The sequence below is a fragment of the Psammomys obesus genome, unplaced genomic scaffold (assembly GCF_907164565.1).
Source record: "Psammomys obesus unplaced genomic scaffold, mPsaObe1.curated_primary_1811, whole genome shotgun sequence".
Lineage (NCBI taxonomy): Eukaryota > Metazoa > Chordata > Mammalia > Rodentia > Muridae > Psammomys > Psammomys obesus.
In genome coordinates this window covers 53,524,181-53,540,509 of record NW_026591086.1, presented here as the reverse complement: position 1 = coordinate 53,540,509, position 16,329 = coordinate 53,524,181, and the positions used below count along the sequence as shown (strand labels likewise).

General features: G+C 39.4%; 1 protein-coding gene across 1 annotated transcript in view; it reads right to left on the bottom strand.

The window, feature by feature from the left end:
• Gpc5 (glypican 5) overlaps positions 1–16,329 on the bottom strand; it is an 859,871-nt gene that overhangs the window by 119,423 nt on the left and 724,119 nt on the right. The window lies entirely within an intron of this gene.

Here is a 16,329-nt window from a genome sequence, read left to right as displayed (position 1 = left end):
GAATAGAAGAATGAATGTCTGGGGGAGAGAACCTCCTGAAGTAGAGAGAGCTTAGGGTGGGGAAAGAGGTGGCTAGGGCTAGGATGTATACTAGGTACTTGTGATACTGAAGAGCCTGGACCATAAGTAGCCATATTTCCCTTCTGCCAGACATAAGGGAAATGACCCCTTTTGGTAGAGGAGAAATGGCTTCCCAAGTTCCTGAGGAATGCGAGCTTTTATCTAACTGCCCGAAATCCTCCTATAGTTCAAACTTAGTTCATTTCTGGATATGTGGGCTACTTTTTGGAGTTTGGGGAATCAGAGTTTCCTTTGACCCCAGCCATGTTGACCACAGATGCTGGGGACACATAACCTAGGCCTGGATGCTGATCTTTGCCATTTGTTAACACTGTGATGGCATGTGCCAAGCAACAGCTCAAGTTTCATTCTCCATGTTGTAAAATGGCGGTAATAGCAGTATCCCAAGCCTGGCTCTGTTAACCTGCTATTATTAACATTGTTTGTTGTTTCTTTCAGTTACATTACTACATTATGAATTGCATTACTCTGTATTCTTTGCAAGACACTGAAAAAGGAGAGGGAAGTTTCCAACAGAGACAGTTGGGATAATTCTAAAAATCTCAACAGAATGACAGCATCTAGACTCTGGAAAGTGCCAACTGTGCCTCTGCAGGGTTTCCCTGGGAAATGTGTCTGGACAGAAGCTGCCCTCCACATGCCTTTGGAAGCTAGACTGAGTTCTGCAGGTAGAACATTTCTAGTCCAAAAATCCACTAACAGAAATGTTCTTTATTGAACATTGACATAACATCATAAGAGGAAAATTCTACAACCAACTTATACAACCTGTTATCTTCTAATCCCCAAATTCTCAAAATGCTGTGCCACTGCTAACGTCCAAACTGACAGTCTGGGTTCAACTTAGCCTGAACTCTGACAGGGTAAACAGAAGAATTCCTTGCAGATACATAAAAGCTTATACTAGCATTCCTGAGATACCCGGGAAAGGGGTTTCCATCTGCCAGGAAGAGGTACTTCCTCAATATCTATTTTTTTCTTTTCTATTTTCACCAGCCCCAAGAGGTAGCCATGGAAGCTATGGATTTCCCCAAATACCTCCGGCTATTATGTCTATTATGTGAAATATAGCCAGGCAGCAATATCATGTCTTCAATAAACCTTTTTTCTACACATAAAGCAGTCAACTTTAGTGGTATCACCATGCCCTTGCTTACACAACCAAAGGCAGTTACGATTCACATCCACAAAAATATTGTGTAAAATTACTTTTTTGTTTATGTGTACAAACTATATATCAAATATAAATTACTTTGTGTTTAGAATCTGGTTTTATCACAGAATTGCCTGATTAAATGTATATGTGAATAGCTCAAAATCCAAAATAATCAATATAATCCCAAATCTCAAGTATTTCTCAGACCAAGAATTGCTGATCCACTGTGAAGATCATGCTTCCTGAAAGGAAGAACATGCAGATAAATTTACGTGATGCCAATTCTATTTTCTCACCATACAATATAAATCCTGGCACAACACCTGCAACACTTGAATCAAGGAGAGGTGACCCAAATACCCCCCCAAAAAAAAATAAAATAAAATTCAGCTTCCTGGATAACAAGGTTCTTGAAGAGGAAAAGTTATAAACCATTAGTGACTATGAGCCTGAGCCCGTACGGTACTCTAAGGTAACTGCAGCTGTCCTTAAGTGAAAATAGATTGAAAGAGAATAGACCACAGTTAGGACACTAATAGAAAACAGCCAAGTGTTTCTTAGGTGAAGCCCTGAAGACTTTAGAGAATGTACTCTCTCTGTCCTCCTGCTTCCCCAAACAACTCTGCTCGCAGTGCCCAGGAAATCCTCGGTGAGACAGAGTTTAGAGAGGCCACAGGATTCTGCCTGCAATTATAGACACAGGGAAACACAAAGCAATGCAAGAAGTCACACAAACCACTTCAATTCTCTCTGATTCCTTTGCCCAAACGGAAAATGTTGATGTAATAAAACTGCTGCAATTAACTGATAGTCTAAGATCAGAAAGAAGAAGAGGAAGACCTCCCCTATCAGTGGACTTGGGGAGGGGCATGCATGCAGAAGGGGGAGGAAGGGTGGGATCGGGAGGGGAGGAGGGAGGGGCTTATGGGGGGTACAAAATGAATAAAGTATAATTAATAATAAAAAAAACTGCTGCAATTATTCTACTGGATTGTTCCAGCAGTTAAACTCTTTCAACTTAATAAGTGTCACAAATATTTTTAACGGAAATAGACTTCTTTAATGTGTATAAAAGACAGAAAAATATTCTAAACAATGATAAGAATAGATGTCAATATATTTGAAGCCATCGACCTCTTCATATTGACCTGTTGTTTAACTTTGTGACTTCCCAAATTCCTGTTTTCACATCTGCAAAAGTGACATTTTAATACTAAGTTAAGCCCTCCTTTTCGAGTTTAAACCACCCAGTGCTTAAAATAACAGGAGCTTCTTACAACATAGAGGTGGCTCCTCTGGTGTAGTGTGGCAAGGTGCAGGGTGGGTTTCCAGTGCTTCCTTGAAGGCTACAGCTCTCAGAAGCTTCCCTCAACCCTCAGCCCAGGGTCCCTTCCCTTCACCTTCAAACAAGCTGTAGCCAGTCTGGTCCTTTTCCCTTCTGAATCTCTGTCATTCTCTGCTCTGTCTCCTACTTTATAAGGTCCTCCGTGTAATCTGCTGAGCTCATGTGGAGCAGACACATCATTCCCTCAGAGGGAGAGCTGATTTTCACTGTTTAATTTCTTGTGTGCTCCTCTAAGTCACCCTTGAAGAGACTAGAATGTGGAAACTTTTGAAGAGATTCTATCTCTGTCACAGGACTGTATGAAAAGAAGAAGACAAACACAGTGAAATGTGCCTCTTTTTGCTTTCTCTAAAATTACTGGGAGTTCAGGGCTTCATACCTAAATCAGAACCAGCACGCTATACAGCAAGCCAGGAACCTAAACCAAGGCCAGTGTTTAGAGTCCAGAGGCCTGCCATTGCCTTTTTTTTTAAAAAACAGATTTTTAAATATACATGTTACGAATGTTTATAGAGATAAGTCAATGCCACTAGTTTAAAAAGAAGCAGAAAAGCAAAGATCATCTCATAGCTCCCTTGATTTTAAAGTCATTTGTACCAAGCTACAAAACCACAAATCAGTAACGAAGACCTGACATGCTAGTGCATGCCACATGTGTAATCCCAGTAGTCAGGGGACGGAGGCGGGAAGATTGGACTAATTCTGAGGACAGCCTGTCCACATTCAAGAGCACCAGCGGACTACATAATGTGACGCTGTCCCAAAACAAAAGCGAACAAAGTACCACCAACAGCAAAAAAGCAAAGCAAAACAAACAGACCAACAACAGATTGAATATACTAAAAAGGAATGAGTCAGTGGAGGAGGCGTGCACACCGCAGCAGCCCTTTCATTTCACAAGGAGCGAAGATGCTGCTGTCACATGGGCGCCCCAGAAGACTCAGCTTTTAATTATTACAACAGCCAAAAGAACAGTATTCTCCTCTGATCATGAAGGACTTTTGTCAGGCTTCAATCCGAGCAGTATAGATCACACTTACAGAGACGTATCAGCAGATTACAATCAGATGTATGTATAAAATATTTTCTATAACAGAAATAAAATGTTTACGTCGGCCTCTGACTATCCCAGCAATGGTGAGGTGACACACTGTGGAGTCGCACAGGCCTTAATGTCAGAGATCTGCTCAGAACTCGCAAGAACGGGGCTGTAAAATAACACATCTGGTGGAATCCAAGCGACCTGAGCCATACACAAGCTTGGCTTTCTTACTCAGAACATCGTAAAGGGACTTTGTCACTGTTGCAGGCTTAACAGACACAGTATTTTTGTTGTGATTTCAAATGCCACAGATTATTACCTTTTTGATGGAAGGAGTTATAACATTCTTCACTTGCTAAGGGTTAGTTTACATAATGGCTCTGCCACATTATGTAGTCATTTTAGGGGCATAGATGGAAGTTTCAAATACCTCAAAAGGAATTATTCACAGGATAATGATTGTTGCCAAACAGGATAAGGCCTCACTTTCTGACAGATTCTCAGAGGTAAGTGTTCCACAGACAGAAGATATAGCACCTTCCCTTCCCAAGCATTCTCTTTTCTATGAGCTGTCCTTCTACCCACTGAAAATTATTATAAGAAATAAAATCTGCCTCCCCAAGTTTTCCATTAAGAAACTGATTTGTAAGCTGCAAGAAGATGGGAAGTTTGTCATTTACAAGTCTGATGCCAAGGAACAAGCTGAAAATATTCACTTTGTATATAGCCACTCTCAAGTATAGCCACCAAGTAAGGGCTTATCTATTAGTCACAATAATCATCAACATGACTTTTCCATCATTTCCCAGAACTCAGAGCTTGAGCTCACAAAGAAGAACATTTTCCTCTTTCCTGTTGTTTGTGTGAAGAACAGAGGGGGAGGTTTGTTTCAATAGAATCCTTATCAACATCACTCTCTTCCATGCCAGATAACTCACATTCTCACTAGGACTCTCTTGCTTCTTCATTCACTGATACATTGCCAAGTGATGGTGACCCCTTCTTTCCCAGGGACAGCTGAATACAGAGAAGATATGCAAATTGTTTTACAAGTGAGTATGGAAGAGGGAGCTGAGGCCCCTGATGAGCCTGGGGAAGTCTTCAGGTCTAGGCCAGAGCAAGCTCCTAGGGCAGAGAGACTCACCAGCATACACAGGAAGTGTTAGCAGTCCTTAGGCAGTGATGGTTCTTTGATTTGACACACTACAGCGTTTGCACAACTGTTCCACTGGATATGTGTTAACTTTTATATAAATGAAGGAAAATTCACCTCTTCTTTGGGGAGTTTTAATTCTTATTCAACAACAACAAAAAGATCTGGGTGGCATTTAATTTAATCATAATAGGAAGATGTAAAATTTTCCCTACAGAATATTTGGCAGTTTGAAAGGCTGTCCCAAAGGTTGTCCCAAAGGCCAAAAGAATGCAGTGTTGCTGCTTATGAACGTTACTGTGTTGTTCCATCAGTATATCAATGATAAACCTTTTTTAAAATATTGCTACATTTACTCGGAGAGAATCAAGCGTATGTGGTCATAGTCACATCACAGGGCTACACTGCCTTTTTCTGAATGAAGCATTTCCCTAAATCCTGGCAAATCATCTTCTTTGCTTCCCAGTAAATTTCCAGACTGGGACCCCCAGCTCCTGTTCCATGGCTGCACTATCTCCTGAACAACATCTGCATGCATAACCATACACCTTCTCTCCTAAGGTTCTTAACCTTGTCTGATATGCCAACTCACACACTGTCTGTCTCACTTCATTGTCCCCACTGCTACCGGCTAAACAAGCGAGTCTTTTATTACTTTGTTCCATTTTCTATCAACCACAATCATAATTGAAACATCATTAGCTAGGATCTTATGATTTTTTTTTATTAATCACATTTGTATGTCCAGTTACTAGAACCGTAATGGCATACAAAATCTATCTGCTAAATACGTAAGTTAATATTGTGCATGTCTGAGGCCTTCAGTTTAAAGGTGTTGTGAGACAATATTTAAAAACACAGTAAATGCATTTAGAAACGAACAACATGCAGATTCATTTCCTAACTGAAAACTGCAAAGTTCTCTCCTTGTATCACCATCTACACTGAGATTCTCAGTTTACTCACCATCCTTTTGCTTCTTTTTCATTGGCTTTGCTATGGCTGCCATAGACACGGTAGCTTATACAAGAATTCGCTTTTCATAGTTCTGAGTCTACGGAGCTCATTGGTATGCTGCTTGTAGGCAGGTGTAAGCAGGTGTCAGGTGAGAGTTCAGCACTGGTTCGTGGACTGAAGCCTTCTTGATGCTTACTTGCGGGTGGAGGGAGGACCCCAACTCAGTGATCATCTCCAAATTTTACCACCCTGGAAACTAGGGTTCACTCTCTGCATGGGTTCACATACCTACAGTCTATTACACACAGCCCAGTGACTATGCTGATGCTGTCAGAAAACCTGTTGGCAGCAGAGAGCACTATTTCCTGCAAACTCATATCAATGAGAAGAACATGAAACTCTCTAAGTCCATGAGGCAAGTCTTTCTTCAGACATGACTGATCTGGCTCAGTTGTTGGCTCCATTAGTTTTCACACTTAGATGGATCATTATATCAAGAAAATGTTATACACAGATTACATCATTCTCACCCAATTTCCAATACAGTAAGTTTGACACTAAAATCTGACCTTTCAAATGAGTCTCCAGGGCATGCTGAGACCACACATGGTGACCCATTTCCTGAACCAATATCAGTCTTCATAGAAGAGCCACAAACTTTCCAGCTAATACCAGAATGTGGAACCAAGAGTTGATAAAATGGTGGGGGAGCTATCCTTTGCTTGAATTTCAAGATTCCCCTTTACAAATGTGGGTAGAGGTTTTTAATAAATGTGCACCTCTAATTCACTAGGAGTTCGAGGTATGAGAAATAAGATAAAGACAACGTATTCGCTGAGATCTGAAAAACAATGCACCTTTACATAAACTTACTTCTTATAAATATATCCTAAAAATTGATAGATGGGATTTTGTTGTTTTTCTACCCTTTTTACATTATAATTCTCCCAACCCAAAACGTACTACCTGCCTTTAATAGATGTCTTTTTTTCCCAGTGCCTTTCAAATGTTGTAAGTGCCCCAAATCTGATTCCTTCTCCTACTTTCCATGTTCTGCACTTTGACTCATTAATTTACTACAAGTGGGAGGGCTGGCTTATCTAATGCACCAAACATTGCTGCTCTACAGGCAAAAGAAAAAAAAAACTGTATGTTAAAGAACGTATTTAAACAAACACAACTGACATGCATTTAGAATTCTTTAGAATGCATTTAAAACACAAAGCCCATTCAAATGAATGGCAGTCTAAAAGGTAGACTCAGTTAAGAGCCATCTACCTGACCTCCTCTTTTGTTGCTCTATCCTCAACACTGTGCCAGAGAAATTTTGCCTTGATTTAGTTTTCATTTCTTACATTGAGAAATTACATTTTCTATAGAAAGGAGGAATAATTCAAGTACGTTTCTAATATGATAGAATTTTTGTTGTTTCCACATTTTTTTGCCCTACATTTGAGACTAAAGACACCTCACAGTCAGGATAGCAGATAGCATTATTCTAAATACATGAAGAAACCTGGCTTCGAGTTCTGGAGAAAAGGATGGAAAGATGGTCTGTTGGTTACAAGCACACACTGCTCTTACAGAGAACCAGAGTTCAGTTCCTGCACCCCTATCAGGCAGCCCACAACCACTTATAACTCCAGCTCCATGAAATCAGAAGCCTTTTTCTTGTCTCTACAGCCACCCACACATACGCACACACCTATGCTCAGGTATTATATGTATAATAAAAAATAAATTAAAGAAGGGAATCCAGATTAAAAAAAAATCCAAGATGCTTGACTTCCTAATAATAACAGTTACAGAGTTTGCATATAATCTATATTAATACAGCCTACAGCAAAATAATCCTACCCTCTCATAATGTCAAATAAAATGTATTACATACACACACACACACACACACACACACACATATAGTGTAGATTGAGAGCAATGACAAAAACTACAACTGTCTACTATCACTGCTACATTTTGCCACATAGTTTTGATACTCAGTTGAGTGACTCTATGGATGGGAATCCATGAGTACAAAGGGTGGCTGTAACTTGCTTTAACAGACCTGAATTGTTATACCTGAACATCTCAGAACATCTCATTAATTTGCTTAAAGATAGCGATAAGGAAGTTAAGTGGTCACTTTACTCAATCAAATTTTACTTAGAAAGAACAATCAGCTCCTTTGGAAATGTTAAAAAGGGAAGGTAAGAACTGATGCAAACCTCGGTGCAGCAGCGTCATGAAGTTCCCAAAGGAACTCTAAAATAACACAATGAAAAATTAAACATTTTGCGGTCTTCAGTAGAAAATCAGAATCTTCTAAGAGTACATAGGAATACATCCGAATGGGTAGGAATCTTCTACGAATTCATAGCTTAGGAAACAAAAGCTAGCAATTTCCATAATCCTTACTGAAACTGATTCTTTATGGTAGTGAGAAAAATTGAAGTGTTCTCACTACCATCCTATTGATGACATGTCAGCCATCTAACATATGGCAGATAGGAAAGCAAACATAATTTTATTTGCATGGAATAGAGAGAGGCGTTTATTTTTACAGTGACTGTGTGCAGTTTATTTATATATCCATTATGTCAAAAGCTTGCAGGAAGAATTAACTGTCCCTAAACAACTCACAGATTGAACGTCAAGTTTATTACCCGCAGTTAGATTTTTCGTAGATATTAGCCCTAATTCCCTCTGGTCTAATACTGTCCATAGGGGACAAAGTTTACCCAAACCATTTTTTGAAAGTTTATGCTGTTAAAATTTGTGCCCGGGATCACAGAAGATAAATGAAGTTCATACTTAACTTCCATCGTGTAAATGACCTCCTGTTCTTCCAAGTAGGGTAGGCCCACTTACAACATGGTTTCCAAAAGCCCTTCAGTTCTAAAATTGTGATATTTTAAATATCTTCTAGCATAGAAGCAATGAAGTTCTTAATATGAGTGGATATGTGTTACACTATTGCAAATGAGATATTCAGAAATTGACAGAAACTTAAATTACTTGCCTCTTCATTTCTTATTTAGATTAATTAGAATTTGTGACATAATTTGTACAAAATCTACACAGAAAGCATTCATGAGAAAAGGTATATTTGTAGTTTCTCTCTTTTATTAATGTTAAGATATCAATGAAGTTGTTTATATTATTCTTTGCCGTAACATAATTCTTGTCAGAAATTTAGATAGTTTCTAGTGTGGTCTAATACTGTACTCTGAGTTACATTCCTGTGGCCCAAAGCATTGTTGCCGTGGACAGTACCTTATTTACCATGGACTGTACTGTTACTATAGACCCTTGCTTTCTACTTGATTCAGTGTTATCTACACCAATTATGGCATGTCTGTCAGTTTTGTTGATAGTCTTCCCGCACTTTGTCTATTCTTTATATCATTTATAGAAATGGTTCCATGAAAGTCTCCTACAGAATTATTTCATTCTGTTAATTTTGGTAATTAAATACAGAAATTGCATGCCATTTTCCTGATTGCTCTGTTCTTTATAAAATATCCATCCTTCTTTATTTAGGTAAATACAACTCTGTTATTAGTTGTTACAGCAGGTGTCTTTAGTTTCTGTGTGTCATCTCTATCTCTTCTATTTTTGACACTATAATGTGATAGATTTAAAATGGAAATGCCTTATATTTAAGGCACTTCCATTGAATAGAGATGCTTCTTTAATGAATGAAATTCCACGAGTGAGCAGCAGCCCATTAAAAGGCTTCCGCTTTGGAGAATGTAGTGCTAAATCAATTTTGTGATGAAATGCATGTTGTTTGATCATATATTTTTGCTGAATATTAGTAGAGGGTAATAACCTGTTTCCATGGTCAGGGAAGAGGGCAGTGGTGAAACCAATGAATGAATGAATGTTTATCCATATGAAATGCTGTCACTTATATAACCCTGTAGAAAGTTAAAAAAGAAAAAAAAAACATTCCAGTGTCATCAGTAGAACTCCCTCGGGGGTCAGAGGATAATTGGCATCAGAAAGTAGGCTTTGCTGAAGTTTCTTAGGTGGCTACATGCGACCACAATCTGAGTAGACATTCAAAACTGGTAACAATGCAGAGACCGGCTGAATGTAGGCATATGCTTCTCATACTTTCTGGAAGATTAACAAGCCAATAATAGCTGTTCTTTGTGCCAAGAAGAGATAGTCAGAGATAGAGAGGCAAGTAGGGGCAGGCAGAGAGAAACTTCAGATGGCTAGGGGGCAGATTCTCTGCAGAGCAGGTTCTGTATATAGTGGGAAGGTTGGACTTATGCCTACATCTACAGGATTCTATGAATAGGTATAACTAGAAAGAGACAGCTACATGTAATGCATTTTGCACACCAAGGATTAGAAGAACATGCTCAGGATGCTGTAGGAGACCAGAATGAAAGATGTTGCAATGTAGGCTGCTAATTCATAATTCCTCCTCCTAGGGGAATGGACAGCTCGGGATGCCTAACAATGAACGTGGCAATATAGTTTATACCACAATAGCTTAATAGAGAACTAAAAGAGAAGACAAAGACCAGAAATGCTGGCTTACATACCTAAAACATCATTGCATACATTGTACCAAAAAGTAGCCAAGTGCTGGTTCCTGAGAAACAGAATTCCTTATTTGCTGGGGCATCAGAGAAGTAGAGGCTGTGGCTGTAGTTTGCCTATAGAATACACGGTAATACAATTATCTTCTCACGTTTCTTTTTTTTTCTCTCTGGGGCAGTGGTCTCAGGACTATGGTTACAGCTATGGATTAAGGAAGCATAAATGTTTCCTATGGAAAAGTCCAGAATTGTTTTGGTACTACACCTTACCCCGAGGATTGAACCCAAAACTTCATGCATGCTATGAAACTACTCTACCACTAAGGCAACACCTTAAGCCTTTTTTTCTTCTTTTTTTTAAGTTTAAAGACTTTTTAATTTAATTTTAATTTTTGTAATTTATTCACTCTACATCCTTATTATAGCTCCCTCCATCATCTCGTCCCAGTTCCACCCTCCCGCCCTATCCTATCCCCCTTTTCCTAAAAAAGGGAAACACTACTTCCTATCTAGTCTCATAGGACTACCTGCATCCTATTCATCTGTGGCCTGGCAAGTCCCCCACCAGGAGGAATTGATCAAAGAGTGGGCAACATATTCCATGTCAGAGACAGTCTCCCTGCACCCTTACTAGGGAACCCACACGGAGCCTGAGCTGCCTATTTGCTACACCTGAGCAGGGGTTCTAGGTCCACTTCATGCATGATCCTTGGTTGGTACATCAATCTCTGCAGGCCCCCATGGGCTCCTACTTGTTGGCTCTAGAAAAGATCATCCTCCTGAGTGAGGTAACCCAGAACCAGAAAGACATGCATGGAATATACTCATTATAAGCAATATCAGCTATATAGCACATATAACTATACTACCATCCAAAGACCTGAAGAAGCTAAATAAACAAGGAAGACCCTAGGGAGGATGCTTAATTCTCATTTAGAAGGGCAAATATTATAGATACCAGAAGAGGTTGAAGACAGGGAACAGAATGGGAGCCTACCATAGATAGATGTCCTCTGAAATACTCCACCCAGTAGGAGATCGACACAGATGCTCAGACACACAGCCAAACTTTGGACAGAGAGCAGGGAGTCATAGGAAAGAGTTGGGGAATAGAAGAACCTAGAGCTGACAGGAGTTCCATAAAAAGACCAATAGATCCAACAAATCTGTAAAGACTTCTTTCTTTCTTTCTTTCTTTCTTTCTTTCTTTCTTTCTTTCTTTCTTTCTTTCTTTCTTTCCTTCCTTCCTTCCTTCCTTCCTTCTTTCTTTCTTTCTTTCTTTCTTTCTTTCTTTCTTTCTTTCTTCCTTCCTTCCTTCCTTCTTTCTTTCTTCCTTCCTTTCTTTCTTTCTTTCTTTTTCTTTCTTGAGATTCACTTAGTTACCCAAACCATTCTTGTATTTACTCAGTAGCCAGGCGAGCCTTTAACTTGAAAGCCTGTTTCTTCATCTTTTGAAGTATCTAGTATTATGGGTATGATTCCGCTCTCTGAGCTTTTATATCAAAATTGAAAGTATTGATAATGCTGCCATCCCACCCTGCAAAAAATAGAATTGAACATGAATACACTTGTATTTTCTAATGTTCAGTTGAAGCCCATTGCCTTTCTACCTCTACTGAACTGAATGAGTGGAGAGAACTTGATGGACTGGACTTTTTCTCACTATGCAAAATACACAGGAGATAAAACATAAAAACAAAAGCTTATTTTGGTTCATAGAGCAGTTTGGTTCATAGCTGGCTAGAAATAGTGGTTTTAGATCATATGTCAAGGCAGAAATACTCTTGATGGAAGAAACCCATTCATTTCAAGGCAACCAGGAAACAAAAGGAATGAGAGAGGTTCAGGGCTTTGAGATAACACTCCATGCCATGTCTCTATGTCAAATTGTCTAGTAACGCAGCCCAAACTTCTAGTTATGTATTATTCTTTCCAACTATATATTTGAAATTTGAATCCATTAGTGAATTAAGCTGTAGACTGTCTAGAATCCTCCTGATCTGTCTCTGGAAACCTCTGGCAGACATACCCAAAGATGTTGTTTCTCAATACAAGGAATGTGATAATTGAGATGAACAATCACAATCACGACTATTACTCAAGTGGCAGTTTAGGGCACATATTGGCTGAATATATTATCTCTTTAAAATATGAATACAACTAAATGAAACATGAGAAAAGATTGCATAGGAACTTGTAAGCAGCCACTCAATGAAAGGAATTACACACTATATTTAAGTATCAAGAAGGTGCTGAGAACAAGAGAAGCAGCCTTCTCCTTGACTTTGTTTTTGCTTTCTTGAAGGAGGGTCTCTACTATATAGGTTTGGCTGTCCTGGAAATTGTTAATGAGACCAGTCTGATCTTGAACTCACAGAAGTCTTCCTGCCTCTGTTAACTGAGTGCTGGGATTAAAGGTAAGGATTTGCCACCACACTGAGCTTGAGAAGACATGTTCATTAATTCAGCTTTACAAGATGCTTGAAAGATCAGAAGGTGATTCCTGCAAAACTAGCTCACTGAACAGATACCTGCAAGTCTGAGAGGCAGTGATGATGGTGGAAATAAAATTATATGATATGCTAGTGGAGTGGACTAATTGCTGGCAGCTGAGTAGAATTCGAATAATGTGCTAATTTCTTTTCTATCCTGTGTTTTAGATATTCTCTGCTATACTTATTATACAATATAAATTTGGTATTACTAATTAACTGATAAAATCGACAATGATGGACAAATATATTCAAACATTAAATGAAAACCTGCTTGGAAATTAGTACCAATTAAAAATGTCTCTGCAAAAAGAAAACAAAATAAAAGAAAAAAATGACAAGAACAAAACTAAAACACATAAACAACTACAAAAATACAGTTGACTGTAGGTTAATTTCTGTGAAAAGTTATTATAAAAACGTGTATCAGTAAGTACAAATAATGGGAAAATCAAAATATGGAGTAGTTGGGTTTTGTTGTTATTGGTTAGTAGCTTTTTTCCCCTACAGTGGCTCACGGAAGCGTTATTCAGATGCCTCGGTTGGATGTTTGGGTGTTTTTGTTTGTTTGTTTGCTTGCTTGCTTCCTTGCTTGATTCTGAAAACTGGATACAAGCTAGAGTTATCTGGGAAGGTAAAACTTTTAAGATGTTGAACAGGACTGGACAGACATGAGCCTACCACAGAGGGCCTCTCAAAGACTCTAGCCAGCAGGCTATCAAAGCAGATGCTGAGACTCATAGCCAAACTTTGGGCAGAGTGCAGGGAATCTTATGAAAGAAAGGGAAGATATAAAGACCTGGAGGAGATAGGAGCTCCACAAGGAGAGCAACAGAACCAAAGAACCAAAAAAATCTCGGCACAGGAGTCTTTTTTGAGACTGATACTCCAACCAAGGACCATTCATGGAGATAACCTAGAACTCCTGCACAAACATATCCCATGGCAGCTCAGTCTCCAAGTGGGTTCCCTAGTAAGGGGAACAGGAACTGTCTCTGACATGAACTCAGTGGCTGGCTATTTGATCACCTTCCTGTAAGGGGGAGGGCAGCCTTACCAGGCCACAGAGGATGACCTTGCAGCCACTCCTGATGAGACTTGATAGACTAGGGTCAGATGGAAGGGGAGGAGCACCTCCCCCATTAGTGGACTGGGGGGGAGGGGCATGGGAGGACATGAGGAAGGGTGGGTGGTATCGAGGTGGGTGAGGGAGGTGCTACAGCTGGGATACAAAGTGAATAAACTCTAATTAATAAAAATAAATTTAAAAATATGTTGATTCTATCAGATTGTCTTAAAATAGGATTGTAGGACTTTTTCTTGATTAATGGCTGACACGGAAGGATGCTGTTAAGGGAGCCTGCTCTGAGCAGTACCATCTCTGGGCTGGTAGTCTTGGATGATATGAGAAGGCAGGATGAACAAGCCACGGAGAGGAAGCCGCAAGCAGCAATCCTTCACGGCCTCTGCATCACCTTCCCCAGGTTCTGCCCTGCTTCGATTCCAGCCTGGACTTTCCTCAAGGATGGTCTTTGTTTGTTATTCTTAAGCAAAACTGAAACCTTTCTTCTCAATTTGCTTTTGTGCACGGTCTTTATCACACCAATAGAAACATAACCAGGACACCGTGATTATAGGTTGAAATTGTTGCTCTATCGTAGCTCTATGGAGTAGAAATGTTAGGTGTCTGTGACAGATAACAAAGTGCCAGCGTGCCCTCCCCTTTAAAGAGGCCACCCTTGCTCAGCACAAGGTACATCGGTGACTTTTGTTTTCAGAAAACTTCCTCTTCAAAGCTGGGATACTTTTAAATCACAAAATGTCTTCACTTGTGATGGGCCCTTTGTGCCGCACTTGAAAGTTTCCATTATTGATGTGAGCTCTGGATGGTAAGGGCCAGGTGATATCAGCTTGACTGTCGGGTAAGGGCTTGGGGTGGCTAGACACAGTTGTTTGAACTATTAATTAATCTGTCAAGCTTACCTAATGAAAACCCCACCGAAGCTTTGGGCTTCGGCACTTGTGTGAACTTCTGGGATGGGCTGTACAGTGTGGCACACAGCACTGATGCTGAAACACTACGTCTTGACGACCCTGGAAGCTCCTGAGCGGAGTCTGCCACATCTTGCCCTGTCATCGTGCATGTTCTTTTGTGGCACCAGGCTTAGCCGATTGCCAACGTCTAGTGAATACTATGAAGCCCTCCTCCAGAAGGACATAAAACTGTCACGTGAGCCCTCAGACTTCTAGCTGGTATCTAAACTCGGAGAGCTACTTCCTGCAGTGCCTTGCTTGTAGTTGGACCCTAATGCTTTGTACTAGGTTCAGGAGGCAGAGGCTGACTTGTCATTCTCAAGAACTGCACCCTCAAATGTTGTTATTTGACTACATCTGGGCAAGTATAAATATGTATCAATAATGTCATCACTTTGCAAACTTTGCAAAAACCTCATAACCCTTTTTACTAGATCTACTTAATCCCCTCTAGCTCTCATTTTAATTGTTTAATTTGCATATTGCTGCTTATTATTTCTTATAAACCATTATTATCATTTTATACAGAGTCAATATTCATTATTTTACACATGTTGTTATCCTTCTCACTGTTGTACTTTTGTCCTTGATATTTTGTGTGTCCCCGTGGGGCCATTTTCCATTGTATGAAGAGTTCCTTCAGGTATTTCTTTTTCTTTTCTTTTCTTTTCCTTTTTTTTTTCCTGCTGTTTTATTTCTCTCTTGTTTGGGTTTCAGTAGTTCTAGCATTTATCGCTGTTAGAAAGGCCATCTTTGTTTACATTTTCTTTTGGAGTCACTGCAATTTTCCTTCTGTGGGTTTGTTTGTTTTTTTTCTAACCATTTCTTAGAAATTCTTGAATGTTATTTTTACAAGTATTATCTGTGATTCTTTTCTGTCATTTCAGCTCTCCAGTTGCACATCTGTTGTACGGTTGCAGTGCTCACTGCTCTTTGGGAGTCACGCACTTCATACTCAGCTCTAGAACGTTCATTGAAGACAGTCCCGTTGCCAGCTCTTCACTTCACCTTTATAAACACTACTCAGATGATACTATTTCACAAATACTTGCCCTTGGAATACAAAAATGATGTGGAAAAATGGATAGTCACAAGATAATGCCTTGGTGGCAGAACTGTATTTCCTAAGAAACACCAAAGTCTTGGCAGAAGAATTTTAACTGCCTGTGTATGCACTGGAATTTGTACCTTCGGGATGTAAGAAATAATTTTTCTACAATCTGAAATTGAGACACTAAAACTGAATGCAAAAGAACCAGAAAGGAAAGAAGAGGCATAATTAATTGTTGGAGATAAAAAGTGACAAAAAGAAAAATAATGCATAAAAAGAAAGTGGTAGAGGGTCTAGGTTCCAAATTCAGTTTGTCAACAATGATTTCCTAGGAATTGAGTAATTTATTGAACCTAATTCATATATTTTTTTTAGTTTATAAAATTTTCAATGTGTATGTCTTCCATTCTTCTTTGCACTTTAATATTTGTCGGTTTTGTTCTCTGTGTATTAAAGAAAAAG